The sequence below is a fragment of the Xenopus laevis genome, chromosome 3L (genome assembly GCF_017654675.1).
Source record: "Xenopus laevis strain J_2021 chromosome 3L, Xenopus_laevis_v10.1, whole genome shotgun sequence".
Taxonomy (NCBI): Eukaryota; Metazoa; Chordata; class Amphibia; order Anura; family Pipidae; genus Xenopus; species Xenopus laevis.
In genome coordinates, this window is record NC_054375.1 from 158,067,748 (window position 1) to 158,090,986 (window position 23,239).

Below are 23,239 nucleotides of genomic sequence, written 5' to 3' on the forward strand. Positions count from 1 at the left end.
CCAACCCAATCTTTTTTCAACCAGGCATTCTCTGGACCATTAAGATGGGTTTCTTGTAAGAATGCTATGTCACATTTGGTGTTTTTTAAATTTCTGAGTATAGTCTTTCTCTTAGAAAAGTGATTCAACCCATTAACATTCCAGGAAACAAAAGACAAAGAATGTGATCTAGATGAAGACATCAACCTGAAAGATGAGCTTGAGCTGATTTAAGTAAAATAATACATATATAGTTACATCCACTGGTATAAACAAAACAGAGCAAACAATACTGATCAGTAATAACATGTAAAATTAAAAGATAGTGACTTATAGAACCGAATAACAAATTTGGTATACTAAGTAATAGGACACTTCCTTTTTTCCCTAAGGATGGAAAACTAACAACTCTCTCTCTATGAGACGAGTTAAACAGAGAATATAACACCCACTACAGGGTCATATTGAAGAAAAAGTGTATTCCCTTTTAGAGTCAAGTATCAGGGATCATATCTTCTTCACTGGAGTGTGGAAGGCTGCCTGTTCTAGGAGGAAGTGGAGATCTCGACCTAGACCTAGATTTGGTCTGAACTTGAGAAGGTTTTGAGTCCTTAGAAAATCTAGACTGTTGAGGGGTATCGTATCTCTTCTCTAGGATCACTAAAAACCCTGGCTCCAGAAGGCAGAAAAATCTTAAGTTTAGCAGGATACATCAAGGCAAAATTGATATGAAGATTAGCCAGTGATTGGCAAGTTTTGGAAAATTCCTTTCGTTTTTGAGACAGAAGCAATGAGTAGTCTTGAAATATCAAAATTTTATTTCCTTCAACATCAAGTGTATTCAATTTTTTGTAGGCTTGAAATAATCTATTTTTATCTGCGTAGTCCAGGTATTTGACAATTACTGCTCTTGGTCTCCTGGGTTGGAGATCTTTAGGTGGACCAATCCTATGAAGTCTCTCTATTTTGAAACATTGACAATCCTGAGGAAGACCCAGTTTGATGGGAATTGTTTTGGAAATTAACATGCTTAAGGAATCATTCTGGAAAGATTCAGGTATGTTTATGAATCTGAGATTGTTTCTCCGAGATCTATTTTCCAGGTCATCCACTTTCAACTTAAGCTCTTGATTTTGTTTCTCTAAAGAGTCCAACCTGGATGAAGAATCAATCATATCATCTTGGAGTTGAGAAACCACATCCTCGATCTCGCCAAATCTTTTGTCATGTGTAGAGAGCTTTTCTGAGATGCTAGTAATTTTGATCTGCACTTTGTCAATGGCCTTACTAATTGTTGACTCTATAACTGGATTAATGAGTCTGGCTACTTCTGCAGCAATAAGAGAGTAGTCGTCAGATAAAGATGTTCTTGTAGGAGCAGAGTTGTGAGATAAGAAAATACTATTTGTATCCCTATCCTGTATATTTACATTTTTCTTGTTAGCCTTCTCATATGTTTTGCCATTAGCTTTAGAAGACATTGTGAAGGAAGGAGAATACGTTTTCATATATTAGAAAACCTGAGCAACAATCCCAATATTAATAAAGCTTTTATTACAAGTCAATTTTTCCTTCTTGTTTAATTCTTTGTCTCTGTTTTCCTTTCACAAAGAAGTGACCATTGATTTGTTGCTATGGTTACAATCCTCCTCAAGCATTTGTAACATTGTATACAATAAAGGTGTAACAAAAGTCTCAGTAAGGACAGCAATCACTAACAATGTTTAGTCTTAGTCAGCAGAGAGATAACTGCTTTTTTTGTGACAAATTCCTGTCACTAAGATTGAAACAATGTGACACAAAATAAGACTCAGCAGCTCTGACTAATTAGCTGATAACTCAGTGTCCCAGCAGGAAATCAGAGGCCACCATTTTGTTACAAATATGTTGCTTAGAACTTGCCACAACTGACTCAAAATGTAGTATATAACCAGTATGCAGCAGAGCCCCTGGTTAAGAGAACCGCAAGTTCACAGGTGAATCTCGAAAACAGCGTGGGCTTGACAAATGCAATGGCAGAATGTGAGGTAACTAAAGAGCTGAGCACATCAGGAACACCTCAGCAGTCATACGAAGCCAAATCACCAAAAACCTGCTTCCTCTCTGCTCCTCTGGCTCTCCTCACTCCGGGATCCAACACGAACACATTTCAAATGAAGAGAACAGCTTCTATGTGCCGACTCTCGACCCTGGTAATCAGGAGCTCTACCTCTGTGCTCCCATCACCTCAGGCGCCGAACAGGAAGTCCCATATTGACTGTAAAGGGATGCACTCTTTATAAAATGGAGGTAGGCGATTACTTTACTTATTGGTGCTTTTGATGAAAATGTGACAAAATTTATCTCAAAATCAATGAGTACATTTGTGCTGTTACTGAGATACAGAAGAGATGTATCACTGAACATATGAAGAATAATAACAAAAATGGTAGAGAACAGTGGGGGCAAAAATGACTTTGGGATTCTTCAGCGTGGCACTAAGGTCTGATAATAAACCTTGTCAATATCTAGGATGTCTGTATATATATATATATATACCTTAGTGTTCCAAAGCTATCCCTGATAAAATGTAGTTGCTGATATACAGAAATATTTAATATTGCGCAGTTGTTTCCCCTATACACTGGCCCGGGACGGGAGATTAGTGATGGGCGAATTTGCGCCGTTTCACGAAACGGCGCCGGTGTCTCGTTTTTTTGACGCCGGCGGAAAATTTTTTTTGGACACCGGCGAATTTCACAGCCGCGAATTCGCGCCTGGAGAATAAATTCGCCCATCACTACCGGGGATGTCACAAGGAAAAGGAAATCAATAGGGATGTAGCGAACGTCGGAAAAAAAGTTCGCGAACATATTCGCGAACTTGCGCAAAAACGCGAGCGGTTCGCGAACGGTTCGCGAACCCCATAGACTTCAATGGGAAGGCGAACTTTAACATCTAGAAAAGACATTTCTGGCCAGAAAAATGATTTTAAAGTTGTTTAAAGGGTGCAACGACCTGGACAGTGGCATGCCAGAGGGGGATCAAGGGCAAAAATGTATCTGAAAAATCTGCCTGTGTGTGCTTGGAAGAGATAGTGTAGGGGGAGAGCTGTTAGTGATTTCAGGGACAGATGATAGTAACTTTGCTGGCTAGTAATCTGCTTGATACTGCTCTGTATTGGAGGGACAGAAGTCTGCAGGGATTTGAGGGACATTTTAGCTTAGGTAGCTTTGCTGGCTAGTAATCTACTGTTCTCTTTAAACAACTGCCATACGTTGACCTTGTAGGCATTGTTTGCCCAGTTTTTTTGGACGCAGCCACTGAAGCACAGTTGCCAGAAAAAATATGCCATATAAATGCTGAAAATAGTCATTTTTCGCCATACGTTGACCTTGTAGACATTGTTTGCCCAGTTTTTTTGGACGCAGCCACTGAAGCACAGTTGCCAGAAAAATTATGCCATATAAATGCTGAAAATATAAATTTTTTTGGTTGCAGCCACTGAAGCACAGAGGCCAGAAAAATTATGCCATATAAATGCAGAAAATATGCATTTTTTTGGTCGCAGCCACTGAAGCACAGTTGACAGAAAAATTATGCCATATAAATGCTGAAAATATAAACTTTTTTGGTTGCAGCCACTGAAGCACAGAGGCCAGAAAAATTATGCCATATAAATGCAGAAAACATGCATTTTTTTGGTCGCAGCCACTGAAGCACAGTTGACAGAAAAATTATGCCATATAAATGCTGAAAATATACATTTTTTTGGTTGCAGCCACTGAAGCACAGAGGCCAGAAAAATTATGCCATATAAATGCAGAAAATATGCATTTTTTTGGTCGCAGCCACTGAAGCACAGTTGCCAGAAAAAATATGCAATATAAATGCTGAAAATAGTCATTTTTTGCCATATACGTTGAGTCAATGTATGGCAAAAAATGACTATTTTCAGCATTTATATGGCATATTTTTTCTGGCCTCTGTGCTTCAGTGGCTGCGGCCAAAAAAACTGGGCAAACAATGCCTACAAGGTCAACGTCGTTGACCTTGTAGGCATTGTTTGCCCAGTTTTTTTGGCCGCAGCCACTGAAGCACAGAGGCCAGAAAAAATATGCCATATAAATGCTGAAAATAGTCATTTTTTTGGTCGCAGCCACTGAAGCACAGTTGCCAGAAAAATTATGCCATATAAATGCTGAAAATATACATTTTTTTGGTTGCAGCCACTGAAGCACAGAGGCCAGAAAAATTATGCCATATAAATGCAGAAAATATGCATTTTTTTGGTTGCAGCCACTGAAGCACAGAGGCCAGAAAAATTATGCCATATAAATGCAGAAAATATGCATTTTTTTGGATGCAGCCACTGAAGCACAGTTGCCAGAAAAAATATGCCATATAAATGCTGAAAATAGTCATTTTTTGCCATACGTTGACCTTGTAGACATTGTTTGCCCAGTTTTTTTGGTTGCAGCCACTGAAGCACAGAGGCCAGAAAAAATTAAACCAGTAGGGTTTGCACCCTAGTTTGTAACGGTGGCGGAGGGAGGAGGAGGACGCTAAAGGACAGCTGTGTGTGGAGTCATGAGGCTTGAAGAGAAGGACAGCTGCATAGAAGTCAGAACAAGTCTTCCGGCGTGCAGTAACCCTCCGAGATCCACCCCTCATTCATTTTAATAAAGGTCAGGTAATCGACACTTTTGTGACCTAGGCGAGTTCTCTTCTCAGTTACAATCCCTCCTGCTGCACTGAAGGTCCTTTCTGAGAGCACACTTGAGGCTGGGCAAGACAAGAGGTTCATGGCAAATTGTGACAGCTCTGGCCACAGATCAAGCCTGCGCACCCAGTAGTCCAGGGGTTCATCGCTCCTCAGAGTGTCGATATCTGCAGTTAATGCCAGGTAGTCCGCTACCTGCCGGTCGAGGCGTTCTTTGAGGGTGGATCCAGAAGGGTTGTGGCGCTGCCTTGGACAGAAAAACATTTGCATGTCTGACGTTACAGACTGGCCAAAGGGCTTTGTCCTTGCAGGTGTGCTCGTGGCAGGATTACTGGCACCTCTGCCCCTGGAATGTTGATGAGTTCCTGAAGTGACATCACCCTTAAAAGCATTGTACAACATGTTTTGCAGGCTGGTTTGTAAATGCCGCATCTTTTCGGACTTGTGGTATGTTGGTAACATTTCTGACAATTTATGCTTGTACCGAGGGTCTAGTAGCGTTGCGACCCAGTACAGGTCCTTCTCCTTAAGCCTCTTGATACGGGGGTCCTTCAACAGGCATGACAGCATGAAAGACCCCATTCTCACAAGGTTGGATGCAGAGCTATCCATCTCCGCTTCCTCATTATCAAGGACTGCATCATCCACGGTCTCCTCCCCCCAGCCACGTACAAGACCAGGGGTCCCCAAAAGGTCACCACTAGCCCCCTGGGAAGCCTGCTCCTGTTGGTCCTCCTCCTCCTCCTCCACAAAGCCACCTTCCTCCTCTGACTCCACTTCTGGCACCTCTCCCTGCGTTGCAGCAGGTGCCTGGGTTCGTTCTGGTGATTCCGACCAGAAATCGTGCGCTTCCAGCTCCTCGTCACGCTGGTCTACAGCCTCATCTGTCACTCGTCGCACGGCACGCTCCAGGAAGAAAGCGAAGGGTATTAGGTCGCTGATGGTGCCTTCGGTGCGACTGACCATATTTGTCACCTCTTCAAAAGGTCGCATGAGCCTGCAGGCATCGCGCATAAGCACCCAGTAACGGGGGAAAAAAATCCCCAGCTGTGCAGATCCAGTCCTACCACCCAGTTCAAAAAGGTACTCGTTGACGGCCCTTTGTTGTTGCAGCAGACGTTCCAACATAAGGAGCGTTGAATTCCAGCGAGTCTGGCTGTCAGAAATCAAACGCCTGACTGGCATGTTGTAGCGCTGCTGAATGTCAGCAAGGCGTGCCATGGCTGTGTAGGAACGTCTGAAATGGGCCGACACCTTTCTGGACTGGGTGAGAACGTCCTGGAATCCTGGGTACTTGGAGACAAAACGTTGGACTATTAAATTTAACACATGTGCCATGCAGGGCACATGTGTTAAATTGCCTAGTCTCAACGCTGCCAACAGATTGCTTCCATTGTCACACACCACTTTTCCGATCTGCAGTTGGTGTGGGGTCAGCCACCGATCGGCCTGTGACTGCAGAGATGACAGGAGTACAGATCCGGTATGGTTTTTGCTTTCCAGGCACGTCATCCCCAAGACAGCGTGACAACGGCGTACCTGGCACGTCGAATAGCCTAGGGGGAGCTGGGGGTGCACAGGTGTGGAGGAGGAGAAGGAGGACCCAGCAGCAGAGTAAGAAGAAGAAGAAGACGAGGTAGAGAGCGATGGAGGAGTAGAGGTGGTGGCAGAACCGCGTGCAATCCGTGGCGGTGACACCAACTCCACTGTTGTTGTTGAGCTACCCATTCCCTGCTTCCCAGCCATTACCAAGTTCACCCAGTGGGCAGTGTAGGTGACATACCTGCCCTGACCATGCTTGGAGGACCATGCGTCAGTAGTCATATGGACCTTTGGCCCAACACTAAGTGACAGAGATGCGGTAACTTGGCTCTGCACATGTTGGTACAGGTGTGGTATTCCCTTTTTAGAAAAAAAATTGCGGCTGGGTACCTTCCACTGCGGTGTCCCAATTGCTACAAATTTGCGGAAGGCCTCAGAGTCCACCAGCTGGTATGGTAAAAGCTGGCGGGCTAAGAGTGCAGACAAGCCAGCTGTCAGACGCCGGGCAAGGGGGTGACAGTCAGACATTGGCTTCTTACGCTCAAACATGGCCTTCACAGAAACTTGGCTGGTGGCAGATGACTGGGAATGGGAACAGGTGGTCAAGGTGGAAGGCGGAGTGGAGGGTGGTTCAGACGGGTCAAGGAGAGCAGAGGTAGAGCAGTAAGATGCTGGACCAGAAGGAGTGTGGCTTTTAGTTTGCCTGTTGCCTTTGAGGTGTTGCTCCAAAGTGCTTTGTGCTTGCCGCTCATGTGCCTTCGCATAGAAGTTGTACCTATGTGGCTGTTGGGCTTACCAAGGCTCAGTTTCTGACTGCACTCATTGCAAATTACAATGCTTTTGTCAGAGGCACACACATTAAAAAAATCCCACACTGCTGACTTTTTGGAAGTGTGCGATCTGGCGGTAACAGTAGAAGTTGGCGGAGTTGGCGGTATTGGCGGCAATGGCGGGTGCGTTGGCCGGCTGAACACAGGTGCCGATACATGTTGTTGCCCTGCTGATCCCTGCGGGCTGTCCTCCCTGCTTCTTCTAAGTCTTATTCTCCTACTGCCTCTCTGACTCTCCGTCTCTCCATCTGAACTACCCTCCTCTTGCTCTCTTCTACTAGGCACCCACAAAACATCAATCTCCTCATCATCATTCTCCTCAGATGCATCAATTTCTTCTGACACATCACAGAAGGAAGCAGCAGCGGGGACCTCCTCCTCATCACTCATTATGTCCATCTCTATCGTGTTCTCTGCCAGAATTAAATCTGGTGTAAGGTCCTCATCTCCTTCATCTTCTTCTGGCAATAATGGTTGCGCATTACTCAGTTCAAGAAACTCATTGGAAAATAACTCCTCTGACCCCAGTGAAGAAGGGGCACCGGTGGTGGAGGAAGTGTTACGTGGGGTGGCCATAGCAGTGGAGGATGAGGAGGATGTTGTGGTAAAGTTAGAAACGGTAGAGGATGGGGTGTGCTGTGTAAGCCAGTCAACTACCTCTTCAGCATTTTGGGAGTTCAGGGTCATTGGCTTTTTAAAACTGGGCAATTTGCTAGGGCCACAGGATTGCATAGCAGCACGGCCCCTAGCACGGCCTCTGCGTGGCGGCCTGCCTTTGCCTGGCATTATTTTTAAAAAAACAACAACAACAACAAAAACTCAGTTGGTTTTTCTGGAAACGATAATACACACAGCTAGATGGCGGGTTGAAGAAAACACTGTGCAAATAATGCCTACAAAGTCAACGTATACACTACTACAGCGGTGGATACGGATTACGTAAAATATATGAATGCTGCTTGAAAAAAAGTAACTCAAGTGGTTTTTCTAGAGACGATAATATTATCAATATTTAGACAAAATGTGAACAAGCTCACACAGCTCGATGGCGGGTTGAAGAAAACACTGTGCAAATAATGCCTACAAGGCCAACGTATACACTACTACAGCGGTGGATACGGATTACGTAAAATATATGAATGCTGCTTGAAAAAAGTGACTCCGGTGTTTTTTCTGGAGACGGTAATATTATGGATATTTAGACAGAATGGGAACAAGGTCACACAGCTCGATGGCGGGTTGAAGAAAACAGTGTGCAAATAATGCCTACAAGGCCAACGTATACACTACTACAGCGGTGGATACGGATTACGTAAAATATATGAATGCTGCTTGAAAAAAGTGACTCCGGTGTTTTTTCTGGAGACGGTAATATTATGGATATTTAGACAGAATGGGAACAAGGTCACACAGCTCGATGGCGGGTTGAAGAAAACAGTGTGCAAATAATGCCTACAAGGTCAACGTATACACTACTACAGCGGTGGATACGGATTACGTAAAATATATGAATGCTGCTTGAAAAAAAGTAACTCAAGTGGTTTTTCTAGAGACGATAATATTATCAATATTTAGACAAAATGTGAACAAGCTCACACAGCTCGATGGCGGGTTGAAGAAAACACTGTGCAAATAATGCCTACAAGGCCAACGTATACACTACTACAGCGGTGGATACGGATTACGTAAAATATATGAATGCTGCTTGAAAAAAGTGACTCCGGTGTTTTTTCTGGAGACGGTAATATTATGGATATTTAGACAGAATGGGAACAAGGTCACACAGCTCGATGGCGGGTTGAAGAAAACAGTGTGCAAATAATGCCTACAAGGCCAACGTATACACTACTACAGCGGTGGATACGGATTACGTAAAATATATGAATGCTGCTTGAAAAAAGTGACTCCGGTGTTTTTTCTGGAGACGGTAATATTATGGATATTTAGACAGAATGGGAACAAGGTCACACAGCTCGATGGCGGGTTGAAGAAAACAGTGTGCAAATAATGCCTACAAGGTCAACGTATACACTACTACAGCGGTGGATACGGATTACGTAAAATATATGAATGCTGCTTGAAAAAAAGTAACTCAAGTGGTTTTTCTAGAGACGATAATATTATCAATATTTAGACAAAATGTGAACAAGCTCACACAGCTCGATGGCGGGTTGAAGAAAACACTGTGCAAATAATGCCTACAAGGCCAACGTATACACTACTACAGCGGTGGATACGGATTACGTAAAATATATGAATGCTGCTTGAAAAAAGTGACTCCGGTGTTTTTTCTGGAGACGGTAATATTATGGATATTTAGACAGAATGGGAATAAGGTCACACAGCTCGATGGCGGGTTGAAGAAAACAGTGTGCAAATAATGCCTACAAGGCCAACGTATACACTACTACAGCGGTGGATACGGATTACGTAAAATATATGAATGCTGCTTGAAAAAAGTGACTCCGGTGTTTTTTCTGGAGACGGTAATATTATGGATATTTAGACAGAATGGGAACAAGGTCACACAGCTCGATGGCGGGTTGAAGAAAACAGTGTGCAAATAATGCCTACAAGGTCAACGTATACACTACTACAGCGGTGGATACGGATTACGTAAAATATATGAATGCTGCTTGAAAAAAAGTAACTCAAGTGGTTTTTCTAGAGACGATAATATTATCAATATTTAGACAAAATGTGAACAAGGTCACACAGCTCGATGGCGGGTTGAAGAAAACAGTGTGCAAATAATGCCTACAAGGTCAACGTATACACTACTACAGCGGTGGATACGGATTACGTAAAATATATGAATGCTGCTTGAAAAAAGTAACTCAAGTGGTTTTTCTAGAGACGATAATATTATCAATATTTAGACAAAATGTGAACAAGCTCACACAGCTCGATGGCGGGTTGAAGAAAACACTGTGCAAATAATGCCTACAAGGCCAACGTATACACTACTACAGCGGTGGATACGGATTACGTAAAATATATGAATGCTGCTTGAAAAAAGTGACTCCGGTGTTTTTTCTGGAGACGGTAATATTATGGATATTTAGACAGAATGGGAACAAGGTCACACAGCTCGATGGCGGGTTGAAGAAAACAGTGTGCAAATAATGCCTACAAGGCCAACGTATACACTACTACAGCGGTGGATACGGATTACGTAAAATATATGAATGCTGCTTGAAAAAAGTGACTCCGGTGTTTTTTCTGGAGACGGTAATATTATGGATATTTAGACAGAATGGGAACAAGGTCACACAGCTCGATGGCGGGTTGAAGAAAACAGTGTGCAAATAATGCCTACAAGGCCAACGTATACACTACTACAGCGGTGGATACGGATTACGTAAAATATATGAATGCTGCTTGAAAAAAGTGACTCCGGTGTTTTTTCTGGAGACGGTAATATTATGGATATTTAGACAGAATGGGAACAAGGTCACACAGCTCGATGGCGGGTTGAAGAAAACAGTGTGCAAATAATGCCTACAAGGCCAACGTATACACTACTACAGCGGTGGATACGGATTACGTAAAATATATTATGGCTGCTTGAAAAAAGTGACTCCGGTGTTTTTTCTGGAGACGGTAATATTATGGATATTTAGACAGAATGTGAACAAGGTCACACAGCTCGATGGCGGGTTGAAGAAAACAGTGTGCAAATAATGCCTACAGGGCAAATAATGCCTAAAAGGTCAACTTATACACTACTACAGCGGTAGTAAAATAAAAAAAAGTAAAATAAAAAAAAAATGAATATTAAAAAAAAAAATTAAAGTTGGTGCTGCTGAACTACTAGGAGCAGCAGATTAGCACACCAGTCCCACTCCCCAACACTGCTAGACTAATAGCACTGGGCTCTTATAGTAGTAGTAGTAGTAGTAGTAGTAAAACAACAAAAAAATAAATAAAAGCAGTCCTTACAAGGACTACTGTTATTGCAGCAGTCAGCAGATGAGATCAGAAGCAGGACAGCTGCCCACTGCAGCTACATACAGAGCACTGCAGTAGAAGGTAGATTACTAGCCAGCAAAGCTACCTAAGCTTAAATGTCCCTCAAACCCCTGCAGACTTCTGTCCCTCCAATAACAGAGCAGTATCAAAACGATTACTAGCCAGCAAACTTTCAACTGTCCCTGAAATCACTAACAGGCAGCAGCTCTCTCCCTACACTATCTCTTCAGCACACACAGGCAGAGTGAAAAAACGCTGCAGGGCTTCGGTTTTTATAGGGAAGGGGAGTGGTCCAGGGGAGAGCTTCCTGATTGGCTGCCATGTACCTGCTGGTCTGGGGTGAGAGGGCAAAAAAAAGCGCCAACAATGGCGAACCCAAAATGGCGAACGTCGCGCGACGTTCGCGAACTTCCGGCGAGCGCGAACACCCGATGTTCGCGCGAACAAGTTCGCCGGCGAACAGTTCGCGACATCTCTAGAAATCAATGATGAGACAGTGGCTAAAACTTTTCTTCCATCAACCACAAAACCTTTCTTCACTTTATCAAACTATTTCAGTCCACAAATGTTACTAGGATTCCCCATATATCTGAGTATAAAGAATAGAGAATAGTATGGCCGTTCTCACTGTGAAACATGAATACTGTATATGCAGATGAAACAAGCTCATTAGAATTACTAATGACATCATGCTTTATTGACAATGTACCAGAAAAAGTCAAGGTTTTGGTTTCAATTTAATAAAATGCTCTTTGTTGTATAATATTTTTAAGGGCATTTTTCATATCTGTACTTCTCAAGCTGTAAATCATTGGGTTAATAAAAGGAGTCACTACTGTGTATAAAAGTGAAAGAAGTTTTCCAATGGTCTGTGACTGGTTTCTTGTGGGAACCCCATAAGTAACAATGAGACTCCCATAAAATATGGAGACCACAGCCAAGTGGGAGCTGCAGGTGGAGAAGGCTTTTTGTGGAGTGCTTATTTGTGCCCTGGGTATCCCTGGAACTATACCAGGGTGACTGTTACCCCAATGTTTCTATATACAGTATCTGTAACCTTGTTATGAGCTAAGGGGGCCAAGTCTGAAGGCCAGTTAGGGGAAGATTTGGGGTGAGTGCTTATTTGTGCCCTGGGTACCCCTGGAACTATAGCAGGGTGACTGTTACCCCAATGTTTCTATATATCTGTAACCTTGTTATGAGCTAAGGGGGCCAAGTCTGAAGGCCAGTTAGGGGAAGATTTGGGGTGAGTGCTTATTTGTGCCCTGGGTACCCCTGGAACTATAGCAGGATGACACCCCAATGTTTCTATATATCTGTAACCTTGTTATGAGCTAAGGGGGCCCAGTCTGAAGGTCAGTAAGGGGAGATTTGGGGTGAGTGCTGGACAAACAATCCCTGTTTTGTTTAAAGGGTAAGGCATTTTCAGTAGCAGTAGCACAAAATGTCTCTGTCTTAAATATATTGATAATGGGTTGAGTGCAGAGGACTCTTGTATTTGTCTATATGTATTTTGTGGTCACAGCTTCATTGTACCCCCACCTAATGGTTTTAAAAATTAGTGGTGAGCACAACTTTCCCTTGTTTGTCACTGATTTACTAACCCATGTGCCAGATTCAACCTTGCAATCAGTTCTGATCAGCTGACTCCACGTTTCAGTATAAAAAATAAATGATTTGTTTTGTTGCCTATGTCAGTAAATAAGCCTGTTTGAGAGAAGTGCAATGGAAGAAGGATGCATCCATGCTAAGTGGATCTCAGAGCTAACAATCCAGAACTAATACCAGATAAAAATTATCTTTGACAAACTCACTTTAGCTCATAATTTGTAAGACCCAGGGACCTTGCCAACTGATTTGAGTGCAAAGCTGATAATGTAATCTGCACCAAAATGTACAGTAGTCCAGAAAAATATGTCTAAAGTTATTTAATATTGACTTTTCAAGGACTGACAGGAAGTTTTTTGCTTAAAAAATGGGCTTGAGCACAGAGCTGGCAATCTAACAGTTAAGTAGAGCATCATGGTAACTGTAGTAGAGGAAATGACAATATAAGAGCACGACAGGGAGATGTATTATCTGCAGCACAGACCTGGGGCAGTTGTAGGAACATTGACAGTGCTCTCACAAGCAGCCAGTGCAGCCTGGGAAATACATACCTCCCAACATTTTGGAGATAAAAAGAGTGACAAAAAAGTCCCGGAAAAAAACATTGACCACACCCATTTGTGTGGCCACACCCCTAATTACCATGCTAATTTTGCAGAATTTGGCAGGTTATGAAAGTTATGAAACATATATCTGTGTTTTTTTTCAGTTATTACAGTTTTGCTAATGAAGGTGAATTGCCCTTTAAGCTGTGAGTCTAATTTTTCCCAAGGCACCTGTTATCTTAGACTTATATCGTTACAATTACTAATTTCATTTGCTTATTTCAAAATTGTTACAAAAGTATCTTATCTGCAGCTGTGGCTGTTCTGGGTTTTCTGCCAAAAGCCAATTAAGTTTTAAACTTTGTTTATTTTTCTTGCTGTTCAGTGTATAAAAAAATTGGACTTTCTGGTACAAACGAGGTACTGTGAGTTGAGCTGTCAAAAGAGGGACTGTCCCTCTAAAAACAGGACAGTTGGTAGGTATGGAAATAGGGGCCATTTACCAAACATAAGACAGGGTGAGAAGTAATTAAAACACAGGTGCAATCTGTTATTTTTGCACTTTTCACAATGACTTCCTATCTCTTTGCTTGCTACATATCTCTGCACTCTGTTATTAAGACCTCCATGACTGGGCAAAAGGTAACAAAAAGAATTCTCATTGGTGTATGTTATAAACCACCTGGTATAAGTGTTGAGTATGAAGCCCAGCTACTCTTGCAGATACAATCGGCTTCACAGCTGGATCAAGTTGTTGCTATGGGTGACTTCAATTATCCAGACATTGACTGGGGTAATGGGGTTGCTAAGACAGAAAAAGCTAGTAGGTTTGTAAATATGCTGAATGACAACTTTTTATTCCAGCTCGTTCAAGAACCTACTAGGAATAACTCTCTTTTGTACCTGTAATAACTAATAATACTGAACTCATCTCTAACATTTGTGTGGGTGAGGGGCATTTAGGGAATAGTGATCATAACATGGTCTCCTTTGAGATTCTGTTGCAGAAGCAATTCTATAAGGGAGTAACTAAAACACTAAATCTCAGACGTGCAAACTTTGACAGTATAAGGGCATCTCTGCAACATATTAAGTGGGAAATGCTTTTCACAGGGTTAAACACAGAACAAAAATGGGAAGTCTTTAAATTGCTGCTTAATAAATATACTTGTCAGTATATTCCACTTGTAAGCAAGGAAAGTCGTTGCAAAGCAAAATCTTTTTGGTTCAATAGAAGCGTTGGTGTTGAGGTGGGTAAGAAAAGACCTGCTTTTAAGGCTTTCAAGTTAGCTGGTACAGCCGAAACATTTATAAGGTACAAGGAGGCCAATAAATCATGCAAAGAAGCTATAAGGCAAGCTAAAATTGCTATAGAAAAGGATATTGCAGCAAGCAGTAAAAAAAATCCAAAATTATTTTTTAAATATGTTAATAGTAAAAAAATGAAGCAGGAAGGGGTGGGACCCTTACTATCAGAGGGGGGTCAACTGGTTGATGAAAACAAAATAAAAGCGCAGATTCTGAACTCATATTTTTCATCTGTCTACACAAATGAGGAACCAGTAAGTGAATGTTTCCTTCTTAACAGTCCCAATTCTAGTAATACAACTAATGATGCATGGTTCACACATGAAGAAATTCAAAAGAGACTAGAACATGTTAAGATTAACAAAGGTCCAGGGCCAGATGGTATTCATCCCAGGGTAATTAGCGAGCTTAGCTCTGTGATTGCCAAACCTCTTTACTTAATTTTTCAGGATTCATTGAGATCTGGCATAGTGCCGAGAGACTGGCGAATTGCTAATGTGGTGCCTCTATTCAAAAAAGGATCCCGTTCTCAGCCTCAAAACTATAGGCCAGTTAGTCTGACGTCAGTGGTAGGAAAGCTTTTCGAAGGGTTAATAAAGGATAAGATACTGGACTTCATAGCAAATCATAATACTATGAGTTTGTGCCAGCATGGTTTTATGCGTAGTAGATCTTGCCAGACTAACTTAATTTCTTTTTATGAGAATGTAAGTAGAGACCTCGATTCTGGAATGGCAGTGGATGTGATTTACTTAGACTTTGCTAAAGCATTTGATACAGTGCCACACAAAAAGTTACTGGTTAAATGAAGGAATGTTGGCCTGGAACATAGTATTTGTACCTGGATAGAGAACTGGCTAAAAGATAGACTACAAAGAGTGGTGGTAAATGGAACATTTTCTAATTGGACCAGTGTTGTTAGTGGAGTACCACAGGGCTCTGTACTAGGTCCCTTGCTTTTCAACTTGTTTATTAATGACCTGGAGGTGGGCATTGAAAGTACTGTTTCTATTTTTGCAGATGATACTAAATTGTGCAGAACTATAGGTTCCATGCAGGATGCTGCCACTTTGCAAAGTGATTTGTCTAAACTGGAAAACTGGGCAGCAAACTGGAAAATGAGGTTCAATGTTGATAAATGCAAGGTTATGCACTTTGGCAAAAATAATATAAATGCAAGTTATACACTAAATGGCAATGTGTTGGGAGTTTCCTTAAATGAGAAGGATCTAGGGGTCTTTGTAGATAACACGTTGTCTAATTCTGGGCAGTGTCATTCTGTGGCTACTAAAGCAAATAAAGTTCTGTCTTGCATAAAAAAGGGCCTTAACTCAAGGGATGAAAACATAATTATGCCTCTTTATAGGTCCCTGGTAAGGCCTCATCTGGAGTATGCAGTTCAGTTTTGGACTCCAGTCCTTAAGAGGGATATAAATGAGCTGGAGAGAGTGCAGAGACGTGCAACTAAATTGGTTAGAGGGACGGAAGACTTAAATTATGAGGGTAGACTGTCAAGGTTGGGGTTGTCTTCTCTGGAAAAAAGGCACTTGTGAGGGGACATGATTACACTTTACAAGTACATTAGAGGACATTATAGACAAATGGCAGGGGACCTTTTTACCCATAAAGAGGATCACCGTACCAGAGGCCACCCCTTTAGACTAGAAGAAAAGAACTTTCATTTGAAGCAACGTAGAGGGTTCTTCACAGTCAGGACAGTGAGGTTGTGGAATGCACTGCCGGGTGATGTTGTGATGGCTGATTCAGTTAATGCCTTTAAGAATATCTTGGATGATTTTTTGGACAGACATAATATCAAAGGCTATTGTGATACTAAGCTCTATAGTTAGTATAGGTATGGGTATAAAGAATTTAATTAAAAGTAGGGAGGGGTGTGTGTATGGATGCTGGGTTTTCATTTGGAGGGGTTGAACTTGATGGACTTTGTCTTTTTTCAACCCAATTTAACTATGTAACTATGTAACTATGAATACATTGCTGCTGCATTTGGAAGCTCTGTATTTATGTAGGGAGGGCAGGAGAGGCTTATAAGGTCCCCTTTCAACAGTAATCATCATCCTGGATGTGGCAGTATATGTTTTCATTTAAGTGCATGTAACAACCTCTTGGCGACCCCCCTGTTGTACCAATTCAGGTCCTGAGTCCCCTTTGCAAGGTGAAAGGGTACTGGGAATTACCTCTCATGGCAGTGCCTCCACCTAATGGGATCTGGAATACACCTGCGGGTGGCCCCATCAGGAAAAAGTTCAACACACACTTAGTACTGTATAACAATATCAACTTTATAATAAAAAAAGTACAAATTAAAGGCAGAGTAAATAGGCATAGTCCAAATATTAATTTACATAGCATGACCCACTACCCTGGGGAAGCTATGACAGTCCTATACTGGTAATTCCCTGCCAGCCAAAGTCCCACACTACTCCTTTGCAGGCAAAGAGTCTCAGTCCCTTTCCCAAAAGAGCACAATTGTTCCCAGGTAGCGCTACTTCCCAAATACCTTTCCACACACAAAGCCTGTATCACACACAGGAGACACGCTGGATTGTTTTCCTTTTGTCCACCCTCCCCAGGCAGACTCACCCAGGGGCTCACACAGAGCTGAAAGAGGCATCCACGTGATGGCATCCTTAAAGCTCCAAACTGTCCTAGCTGAGCACACACTTGCTTGATCTGCAGCTGAACTATAGCTCTCAGCACGGTTAATAGCGTGAGCATATAAAGTCCAGGTTTGGCAATTAGGAGCTTCACAACCTCCTGGTCTAGCTCCCAGGCTTGGGGCTTCCACACCCCAGCCTCCAGAGCTCCTGCCCCTACATCTTTGCAGGATTCTTATTCCACTCTGTACTAGTGAAGTAAAATAAGCAAATCTCTGTCCACCCTCTCTCAATTCAAGTGAAAGCAGGAATGGCTGTGAGCACATGGTTCTCCTATATATTGAAAGGTGGTGCAGCAGTGACACCTTGTGACACCCTCCGGTATCTGCCAGATATGCTGCACTGGGACAAGGCTCCAGCCCCTCCCAAAGCTCTAGGTACCCCCTGTAGCTGCACAGAAAAGGGGATTTCCACCATGTGGTTCAGATCATAGGGGAATTAACCCTACGGGTCCCTACACTCATTTAAAGGGGTTGCTTACCTGTGAGTTATTGTTAAGTATGATCTAGAGAGGGATAGTCAAACAATTTGCAATTGTTTTTCATTTTTTATTATTTGTGATTTTTTAGTTATTTAGCTTTTATTCAGCAGGTTCAGCAATCTGGTTGCTAGGGTCCAAATTACCCTAGCAACTGTGGACTGATTTGAATAAGAGACTGAAATATGAATAGGAGAGGACCTGAAAAGAATAAAAAGTAGCAAAAACAATAAATGTATAGTCTTACAGAGCATTTTTTTTTAGGTGTGGTCAGTGACCCCCAAGCGGGAAGGTGTCCGAAGAAGGAGGCAAATAAATTAAAATTCAAAAACTAATCAAATCAAATAAAAAAGATCAATTGAAAAGTTTCTCAAAATAGGCCATTTGTTTACATACTAAAAGTTAACTTAAAGGTGAACAAACCCTTTAAGACTGCAAGTACAGTGTAATTACAAGTGAAATAGTGTGAATGGAAATACTTTTTTCACAAGTAGAGTTGCCACCTTTTCTGGAAAATGAAATACCAGCTAGGCAAATATATCTGCTCCCATTTATACAATTTCAGTATAACAATATTTAAAGGGGTTGTTCACCTTTAAAATAACTGATAGTATGATGTAGAGAGTGATATTCTGTGACAATTTGCAATTGGTTTTAATTTTTTATTATTTGTGGTTTTTGAATTATTTAACTTTTTATTCAGCAGCTCTCCAGTTTGCAATTTCCGCAATCTGGTAACTAGGCTCCAAATTCCCCTAGCAACCATGCACTGATTTGAATAAGAGACTGGAATATGAATAGGAGAGGACTGAATAGAAAGATGAGTAATAAAAAGTAGCAATTACAATACAATTGTAGCCTTACAAGCATTTGTTTTTAGGGTTTAGAAGAAGGCACATAATTAAAAATCTTAAGAAAAGAAAAAATGAAGGCCAATTAAAAAGTTGCTTCGCATTGGCCATTCTATAACATACTAAGAGGAAGATTTACTAAGGGTCAAAGTGAATTTGAGGGAATTTTCAAAGTAAAAAAATTCGAAATTCTAAGTAATTTTTTGGATACTTCGACCATCGAATAGAATACTATGACTTCGAATTTACTTCGACTTCGATTCGAAGTAAAAATCGTTTGAATATTCGACCATTCGATAATCGAAGTACTGTATCTTTAAAAAAACTTCAACTTCAATACTTCGCCAAATTAAACCTGCCGAAGTGCTATGTTAGCCTATGGGTATCTTCTACAACTATTCGCTAAAATCGTTCATATAGTTCAATTCAAACGATTTAATCGTTCTATCGAACGATTTTTATTCAACCTCAGGATTGCCAAATTTGTTGAAAAAACTTTGAATTTGATATTCGAATTCAAAGTTTTTTAATTCGATGGTCGAATTTCAAAGTTTTTTGTACTTTGAAATTTGACCCTTGATAAATCTGCCCCTAAAAGTTAGCTTTAAAGTGAACCACCCCTTTAAGGCTTGGTTTGCAAAAGGCTATTATTTCACCTCTCATCAAAAAGCCAGTTTTGTGAATTCTTCGTAGTTTTGTGAACTTCGCGGGAAATTCGCTAATTTTTCAGCCCAAATTTGCCCATCAATACTGATTATAAATCAGGTGTAGGACAGTTTTATGAGTTTGTTGGTTCTCTAATGGAGCATGAATAAATCTGGACATGCATGACTTGTTTAGCATGGCCTCCTAAGGGGGAAAAAATTACCAAAATTCTACTTTTCATGAATAGGTAAAAATAAGCGCTAATGTTTTTTAAAATTCAAATGAAAAAGTAAAATAAAAATACATATCAATATTAATAAATATGAATACATAATTTACATTTAATTTAATACTTGTGAAATGAATGATTCCATTTCATATGAATGAGTGTAACTGCGATTGACCTTTCAGTAATTATGGGGGAGTTTATTTACTTGTTTGCATTATAAATATTGGTACAAATTCAGTATTGGTGATAGTAATGAATATAATCAAATGAAAACAAGGACTTTGATATTGTACACATGACATTGTTCACAAGAGTAAATTAAATATAGTTTATTACATTATTACTGTTCCTTTATTTAATACAAGAGGCCATGACTTTGGGTGCCAGTTTATTGTTACAGGTCATTGTGTTTCTCATGTCCATTCATTGGTATAATAGAAAGTCTAGGTGTAATGGTAAGACTGAGTGACATCACAATTCTCTGTGTGATTCCCGCACTGGGACTCCCATTAATGACACTTTAGAGACACAATGAAGGCAAAATAACGACGTGTTTATTGGAGATGATGTAATTTCATTGCTTTGTTGCCAATTACATTTTATTCATAGATTTAATGAACTAATGAACGCTGTAGAGATTTCAGTATCATTTCCAAAGAGATTTCAAATGCTCACGGCAAAACCGAGAATATTAACCTTTGCTCCTCATGCAGTAAATGTAATATTATGTAATACAAGTACATTGAGTAAAACTACACTATAACATATACATTTTGCAAATTTATAAGAATGAGATGAAATTAGCATAGTATAAATAAATTCAATTTATTATAAAAAAAAACTCTGTATAGTATGCAACAATATCACTAAATATATACAGTATATTTTTATATTTATTATAATCCAAGTGAAAAAAAAAACAAATATATATATACTTATAAAGTATAAAAATATAACTTGACCAGCGCAAAAGACTGCTATCATTTTAGTATATGTCTAACACTTTTGTCCTGATTAGGATCTTTCTTGACATTTCAGTTCTAATGGGAATTGTAACACTCCTACTAAAATATGATTTTTTATGAGACACTGTCAGAATAATATATATATATATATATATATATATATATATATATATATATATATATATATATATATATATATATATATATAACAAACAAGGAAAAGTTGTGCTCACCACTAGTTTTTAAAATCATTAGGCGGGGGTGCAATGAGGGTGTGACCACAAAATACATATAGACAAATACAAGATTCCTCTGCACTCAACCCATTATCAATATATTTAAGACAGAGACATTTTGTGCATACTGCTACTGAAAAATGCCTTACCCTTTAAATATATTGATAATGGGTTGAGTGCAGAGAAATCTTGTATTTGTCTAGTAAGCAGCGAGTAAGTTGCAGGTAAAACTTAGTCCCTTTGTAAAATGTATAATGAAGCAATAGAATTCTTAATGAATCAGATAAAATTAAGTGTAGGACTGGCCAGATATGGGATGAGTGTGACGTAGTTGGCCAGCTTAAATATATTGCAATATATGGACAAACAATCCCTGTTTTGTTTAAAGGGTAAGGCATTTTTCAGTAGCAGTAGCACAAAATGTCTCTGTCTTAAATATATTGATAATGGGTTGAGTGCAGAGGAATCTTGTATTTGTCTATATATATATATATATATATATATATATATATATATATATATATATATATATATATATATATATATATATATATATATATATATATATATATATATTGCACTGAGTTGTCTTGACTTTTTGTTGGTTATAAATATATATATATATATATATATATATATATATGCAGTAGTAATGGATCAGCACACTCATTTTAGAAGTGATCACTTCTAAAATGAGTGTGCTGATCCATTACTACTGCATATTATGAACATTGATCGTGCGCCTCTACTCTATTGGAGATCGAGTGCGGACACCCAAAGCAAATCTCTCCATTTGAGAACTGGAGATCATGGGGCAGATTTATCAAGGGCCAAATTCTGACTCTCATCCAGGTACTAACAAGGCCCAGCCCTGGATTGCTTCCTAGATCAGATGAAATCGGGCGCTTTCAGGGTGGCATGGCCATAGGTGATGAATGTCGGCATTTTGCGGCTTCTTGGCTTGTCAGCGCGGTGGAAAAATAAAGTTGAAAACTTTAAAACAATAAAGCTTTGACACCTGGTATTCCAAGGCGGTCTTCCATCCAGGAACTAACCAGGCCCAGCCCTGGATCGTTTTCAAGATCAGGCACCTTCAGGGTTGGTGTGGCCGCAGGCGATTAACGTTGGCACTTTGCGGCTTCTTGACTTGTCGGCGATGCAGTGGAAAAATAAAGTTGAAAGCTTTGAAAAAATTAAACTTTGAAAACCTTGAAAAAATGGCACTTTGTGGCTTCTTGATTCATCTGGGCTGTGGAAAAAAAGGATTGAAAACTTTGAAAACTTTGAAAAAATGGCAAAAGTTGAAAAGCCTACGACTCCTGGTATTCCCAGGCAGACTCCCATCCAAGTACTAACCAGGCCCGGCCCTGGATCACTTCCGAGATTAGACAAAATCGGGAGCTTTCAGGGTGGTGTGGCTGTTGGCACTATGCGGCTTCTTGACTTGTCAGTGTTGCTATGGGAAAAAAAGACTGAAAACATAAAAAAATGGCAAAAGTTGAAAAGCCTATAACACCTGGTATTCCCAGGCATCTCCCATCCAGGTACTAACCAGGCCCAGCCCTGGATCACTTCCAAGATCAGACACCTTCAGGGTGGTGTGGCACTTTGCGGCTTCTTGACTTGTCGGTGGTGCTGTGGAAAAATAAAGTTGAAAACTTTGAAAAAATGTAACTTTGAAAACATTGTAAAAATGGCACTTTGCAGCTTCTTGACTCGTTAGCGCTGTGGAAAAATGAAACTCTGAAAACTTTGAAAAAATGGCACTTGCTGGCTTCTTGATTTGTCTGTGCTGTGGAAAAAAAAGACTGAAAACTTTGAAAGAAAAGGAAAAACTTGAAAAGCCTACAACACCTGGTATTCCCAGTCAGACTCCCATCCAAGTAGTAACCAGGCCTGGCCCTGGACCGCTTTCAAGATTAGACGAGATCGGGTGCTTTCAGGGTGGTGTGGCCATAGGCGATGATCGTCTGCACTTTGCGGCTTCTTGACTTGTCAGCGTTGCTGTGGAAAAAAGACTGAAAACATAAAAAAAGTGGCAAAAGTTGAAAAGCCCACGACACCTGGTATTCCCATCCATATACTATCCAGGCCCGGCCCTGGATCACTTCCAAGATTAGACGAGATTGGGCACCTTCAGGGTGGTGTGGCCATAGGTGATGAATGCCTGCACTTTGCGGCTTCTTGACTTGTCGTGGTGCTGTCAAAAAATAAAGTTTAAAACTTTGAAAAACATTGTAAAAATGGCACTTTGCAGCTTCTTGACTCGTCCCCGCTGTGGAAAAATAAAATCGAAAACTTTGAAAAAATTGCACTTGGCGGCTTCTTGATTCGCTCGCGCTGTGGAAAAAAAAGACTGAAAACTTTGAAAACTTTGAAAGAAAAGGAAACACTTGAAAGTCCTAAAACACCTGGTATTGCCAGTCAGACTCCCATCCAGGTACTAACAGGGCCTGGCCCTGGATCACCTCTGAGATTAGACGAGATCGGGCACTTTCAGGGTGGTGTGGCCGAAAGCGATGATTGTCTGCACTTTTGGGGCTTCTTGACCTGTCGGCAGGGCTGTGGAAGAATAAAGTTGAAAACTTTGAAAAAATGAAACATTGAAAACATTTTAAAAATGGCACTTTGCAGCTTCTTGACTTGCCCGCGCTGTGGAAAAATAAAGTTG

General features: G+C 40.7%; 1 pseudogene; it reads right to left on the minus strand.

Annotated features, from left to right (window-relative positions):
* Positions 1-21,875: 21,875 nt before the first annotated feature.
* LOC121401735 lies at positions 21,876-21,994 on the minus strand (annotated as a pseudogene).
* Between the last annotated feature and the right edge of the window lie 1,245 nt (positions 21,995-23,239).